Raw genomic sequence first — 6968 nt, 5'->3', positions numbered from 1 at the left:
TGAAGAAACGCTAAACGATATTACATACCATACGATAAACGAAACGCTAAACGCTAAACGATACCATAAACCATACGACAAATAAAACGATTAACGATACCATGAAGCATACGTTATACAAAACCCTCAACGGTGACATTTACCATACGATGAACGAACGATGAACGAACGCTGACCGAACGTTGTACGGACGCTATACGAACGATGTACAGACGATGACCGATCTCTATACGAACGATTACCGAACGCTGTACGTACGATTCCCGAACGAAAAAAGTGTTAACTTTTACGTTACAGGGACTGTATCATATACATGCATATTGAAATCGTAAAACGATAATAACATTCTAATGCTGCCTTCACACGTAATTCGAATTTGATTCGCATTAACTAATTCGAATTAGTTTAGTTCAAATCGTTTTACGTCCGAACGTAAATTTTAATACGAATAGCATAGAGACAAATTCGCTTTACTGTCCGAACAAAGTTGACCTTTAATTCGCTTTATCAATTTATTAATTATGATTTCTAAGAGAACAATAAGTTTAGAGCCCATAACATTTCATTGCTCTCTTTAACTGATCAGGTATTTATCGGAATCATTTGTCCTTCTCATTTTAATAACAGGGTCGGGTTTTCCTATTGTTTTTTTACAATAACCATTGTTAAAGGAAAATAAAAACAAGTGTTTTCAATTTTGCCCAGATTTTTCACTTCTTTAAAAACGTTCTTCTTTAGGGAAGGACCATTTGTTTTGTTTTTTGTGGAGGGTGCTAGGATAGACAACATTTCTCTATTAACGACCAAGTCTTACCCCTTTGTAAAATATTATGAGACATTTGGGGTCGGGATATACGCATATTACGTCCATGTGAATATGACGTCATGGCCACAATGACATCATTATGGTTTTCGCCTATGGTATTTTTGCGGACACAAATTATTGGTGTTACGTTCTAATTTTAAAGACTCAAGAACTAATTATAGTATTATTTTAACGTGTCTGTCCAAGCACTTGTATGGATAGTTCGAAATACAATTTAGAAAGTGTTCACACCACAGTTTAATTCGACTTGAAGGGAACGGATGTGCTAATGCGAATTTGATAATGCGAATTAGATAATGCGAATTAGCAAATTCGAATCGATTCAAATTTAAAAAAAAAAAAAGATTGTGTGAACGCGATATGCAAATTTGATAATGCGAATTAGCAAATTCGAATCGATTCAAATTTAAAAAAAAGAAGACTGTGTTAACGCGATTTGCGATTTGGATTCACATTCGATTCGAACGGGTGAACGAGACATTATAGTTACATATATTGCTTTTTCGAAGCATAAATCAGTCTTAAAATTATGACTAAACGAGTATTTATTCTTTAAAACTTCAATTTTTACGTTAACTACTTAAAAAATTATTGCATTATAGTTGATGAAAGTTAGTACACAAACATTTATCTTTTTGACCATATTTTACAACAGCTAGCTAGGTCAATTACAAGTGTTGGCAGCCAATAAGATTATCAGCCATTAACTTTCAATTAGGTTACTTAAGTTGTTCCTGTGATATCCATCAAAACCTTAATGAATATAAAAAAAATCTCAGTAACAGTTTTCTTGTGTTTTCACAAGTTTTTGAAAGTTTCCTAGGAACTATATGAAATCTTAATAGAAGGGCACATTTGCCCTGTTGTTTAGATCAGAAGTTCCTGAATTTGTACTATCAAACTTCCGGAAACCAGTACACTCTAATATGCAATTAAAGTCATGTTGAATTGTTCAGCACAAGTCAGGATAAGGTATAGTTTTTACTTGAAATAGCTGCTACTTTATTTGAACTTATGACAAAGTAGCCATTAACGATTGAAATTGCAAAATTTAACATAGAAAGCAATGGGGCTATGAATTAGCGGTTGTATACCTTGGTCTTAGCTTTATAAAAGATTCAAAACTAAATCGCAATCTAAATTTAATCGTAATATATGAATATTTGTTGATACCTGTTTTATGTAACAACTTGGAATCTAGTTGTTTACCCTTAAAATAGAACAGATGAGCAAAGTATCCGGAAATCGTACAAAGCACAATGTTTTTTTTCTGTTTTTAAAAAGATAACTATTAATCAAAGATGTATAACGGCAGATTATTAAAGGTATTCCTTTCTAAGAATATTGGCCTCAATATTAATCAAGATTTTGGCACCCTTGCTCAGAATAACTAAGCTTATTATACCCAGATGGAGGGTAACTTATCAAATATCAAAATTCAAACCACTTAAGTTATCTCATCAATTCAACGTACATTAAATGTTCTTACTTTTAATATATTCTAAAAATTATACTATGCACATCATATGTATGAAATAAATTATAATATACATATACAATAGGCCGTTAATTTTCCAAATTGAATTGTTTCCTATTTTTTTCATGTTTGGGCCTTTGATAGCCGACCATACGGTATGGGTTTTTTTCACTGTTAAAGACCGTACAATTGCCTATAATTGCCTACATCCACTTCATTTTGAACTTTGGTGGGAAGTTGTCTCATTGGTAATGATACCACATCTACTTATTTTTATATGAAGGAAAATTGCAAAAGAGAGGCTAAAGATATCAAAGGTCAAAAGTCGAACAAACCAGCACTGCCATTGCATAAACAATACCCAATACACACAAAACAACGGTGTATTAAACACAACATATCAAACTTAAGACTGAGCAACATGAACCCAACATAAAATGGCAGTATAAAATGAACCACTGGATGCTGGCAAAGCATATTTATTCCAAAAAATCATTTCAGTTACCGTAGTTGTCCGTAAGAACCTAATACTTTTTGACGCATAAAGTGTACGTTGCACAACGATTTCCCGTAGTCTTGTGTCAAATTTTTAAGCTAGTAATACTGTTGAAAATATTGTTCCTTCTCGCTAAGCGAACAGGTACAACTTTTCCAAATTACCTTTTTAGGGTTACAAATGAACAATTTACTTCTGTTGTCGATAGCAATCAGTATTGTATTGCAATACATAGACATTGTTGACAGTATGTTATATTTAGGAATTTTTGGTTCCCAATGCCCTTCAACTTTCTTCTCTGCTTTGCCTTTTTTTTAACTTTTGTTATTCGAGTGTCATTGATGATTAGATATAGGAAGATGTGGTGTGAGTGCCTATGTGGCAACTCTTCATCCAAATAACAATAAATAAAAGTAAACCATTATAGGTCAATGTACGGGCTTCAACACGGAGCCTTGGCTCACACCGAACAACAAGCTATAAAGGGCCCCAACATTATTAGTGTAAAACCATTCAAACGGGAAAACCAACGGTCTAATCTATATAAAAAATGAGTTTTTTTTAGACAAACGCGAGTCGGGCGTAGAAAAGTTCAATCCTGGTGTCTATGTTGTGTTTACATGAACAGTGATTCGAGTTTATAGTTCTAAAAATAGAACAAAATAAACATAAATTCCAAAGCCTTGGAATTTAGCATGAATTATTAACCGACGATATCTAATGTTATTCTTCTTAAGAATGGAGGTGTCTGAGTTTGTTACTATTTTAGTAATCTCCGCTCTAGCAAACTAACGTGTCATCAAACAATACAGGCAACCACCATTAACAAAATTTAGGTGATGTGAAGCTGTCTTTTTAATTAGAAATTTACTAGTTTTTCATAATTTTTTTATATAGAAATGGCACACCTTAAACCTAATACTTAATTAAAGTGGACCAAAATGTGTCACAAATCTTTCTGAATGATAAAAAAAAATATTAAAAAATAAAATAAGCAAAGGCAGAAGGATATTGCAATAGAATAAATCGTTTCAGAAGACAAGTCAAAGCAACAAAAAGACAGATGAATCAAACGTTAGACTTTTCATTCCAACAGAACTAACGGAAAATGGAGATCTAGCAGTCAAAATTGTGTACACATACATCATAAGTATATAAATCTGATAAAGACACACAAAAGTAGCTGGTAAACGTATCCTGATATTCATTTATCACCAATCGTGCTAATTCAGATTCAATAAATATCCCACTATAAATAAAAGTAAACAATCGGTAATAAAACAGATACGACGAATATTCGATTGTATATTCTAGTTTATAAATATCTAAGATTGCCAAAAATATGTCGCATGGAAGTTTAGACACAGATATGTCGTGGTAGTCATCCAATTCATGATGTTGGACATAAAACTTATGAGTGTTGATTGCTGTTAACTGTTAACTTTATTCGAGCAGATGCTGTGTAAAGCCTTTGAATGAATATGCATATAGTGCGGTTAATAAATAGCTGTTGAGTGTCATAATTAAAACACTTTTTAGTAAATTTACTGCTTCAGCACATTTTTTAAATTTGAAAATACAAAATAATTTACGTTGTACGAGAGGGTCCACTGTGAACTTCGCATCGAGTTAATGTAACACTAATTTATAACCTTTGTGGAACAGTTGCAATTAACTTTTTCAAAGCAATTAAATAATCTGCATTCAATCAATATCTCCACAAAATATAAGTAACATGAAAAAAGCAATAACAGAAAATGTGTGATAACATGCAATAATAGCAATTTTGTCTTGGAGGATTCAAATAAGTTACAAGTATTTAAGAGCAGTCAAGTGTTCAAGAGATTTTCCATATAGCCTGGTAATCTGATTGTTTGGAGAAGACGTTACTAAGTTGAAAAACTTGTGTCTAATTCATTTGTCTCTTTTTGGAACAATAAAATATGTTTAAACTAATCTGATTGTTCTGCAAGTACCTGGAAAGGACATTAAATGAAATATTTAATCAGTAAATTTATTTTATGAAAATCATGAACAACTTATGATGGCGTATGTAAAGCTGTTTGAAAACCGGTCTAAGTATTGCATACATACATTTTCCAATATTAAGCTAAATGATGTAAGTTTAAGAATAATTATTTCAAGGTCTGCTCTAAAAATTGAAAACTTAGATCGTTTTATAGCATTTTGAATGATGATTTATAGAAAGTAATAATGGATTAAAAAGTTTATTTTCCGGACTAGTTAAGCATTACGTAACAACAGATTTCCGTAATTGGTATCATATTAAATTTATAATTGAAAAAAAATCCATTTTATTTTAATTAACTTCAAGACTATGTCACAATAAGAATGAAATGTCGTTGTCATTCGTTCTTCTTAATAACTCTGTTTGAACAGTGGTTGAGTAAGTAGCATACTTTTGACGACACGGTTTTATATCGCAGTATGAATTTATCAATTTCTAAAATAACCTCTTCGGGTCACTTACACTATTCCTTGTATATAATTTTACATATTCTACACCTTAGAAGTTTCACAAACTTAAACCAACACAAAACTTAAACATATAAAAGCAAAATTGTGGTGCGTACTTTACAAAATTTTAACTTTTTAAATTACATTTTCAAAGTTATTGAACAATTATCAAGAATTTTATAGAATGTGAGATATAATGCAACAATTAACCTGCAACACAAACTGTCCCCATTCAAATTAAAGGATCAATCGTATTGTATCATAAACGTCTGTAAAAACCATTGACATGTTCTTCGTTTACCTTAAAGTACCGTTCTTTATTATCACTAAAAATAAAATAAATAAATCAACCCTACTATCATACATGTACTAGACCTACATTGAACAACTCAAAGATACTGGGTTTTATAAAGTTAATGTAGGCCGTGTTAATGGTACTGAAATATGTTCATATTATACAATTACATAGTCACTGTGTAGGTATGGTCGTATCTTTAATTGAATGTCAGCTCTAAAATGTAAATATCATTTTTTTTTCAGACCGTTTAAGAACAAAACGGAACATTTGCGAACCTGTTTTGTTTTCATTTGAAAATAATCTGCCAGATGGTTATAGAACATCAATCAAAATAATGAAAAATTCAGAACAACATCTGCAAATTGACCTCGCAAATGAAAAAAAAGAAGAAAGTGCGGCATAAACACTTCATGTCTTGCGCAAAGTTATTTATTTTCAAATCTTACCGGGCCAGGTTATACATTTTCAAAATTCTCCTGCAACCCCACCCCCCCCCCCCCCCCCCCTTGATAAAGACGGAAAAAGGAATAGTTTACATCTTCTAAGTAAAGAAATGCCTGTACCAAGTCAGGAATATGACCGATGTTTTCCATTCGGTTAATGCGTTTGAGCTTTTGATTTTACCATTTGATAAGGGACTTTCCGATTTGAATATTCCTTGGAGTTCGGTATTTTTTTTTTTTTTTTTTTTTTTTACTTTTTAGTAGTTTAGACTAGCAGGTGAAGCCATTTTCAACCTGTGACAAACTTAGAATAAATAACCTACTTATCAAAATATTATCAAAACTCGTTCTATCAAATAATTTAGAAAATTATTGCTCATAAAATATGTTTGTGTTGATTTTCTATAACAGTTCATTACTGTTGTGTCTACAAAAACACATTAAGTTACAGTGCATACATTGAAAATATTTTAAAAACACAAAACTACCAAAAGTTATCCAGTCTCACCAATCCGACGTGCTCTTGCTAACCTGACTGGTTTTGATCAAATGAACGCACTCTTTCCGCGAGGTCAGAGCCGTGCTGATTGACCACATGTGTGTTTAATATGTGCCGTTGAATGGATTTGTCTTGTGTGGTTTTCCATGGTTCAGTGGTCAGTATGAACACTATGTTTTACGATCTTTCTGTGAATTGTATGCAATCAATTAGAAAGTTTGTCAACGGCGATCGACTATGAATGAAGCAATTATAACAATGTTCCTCACAAAATAGAATAAGTCGAAGTAAAACTGACCAAAACATGTACAAAAATTAACGCTTGAGCTATAAAACCACCACCCTGGCCCTGAAGGACAAACGAAAACAATGTTGTACGGGAATTCATCAACAAAACATATCCAACATCTGACACCCGTAATGCAACTTTTCAAAATCACGGATAAGTCAA

This window comes from Mytilus edulis, chromosome 10, assembly GCF_963676685.1.
Source record: "Mytilus edulis chromosome 10, xbMytEdul2.2, whole genome shotgun sequence".
Lineage (NCBI taxonomy): Eukaryota > Metazoa > Mollusca > Bivalvia > Mytilida > Mytilidae > Mytilus > Mytilus edulis.
Note: the sequence above shows the minus strand (reverse complement) of the source record.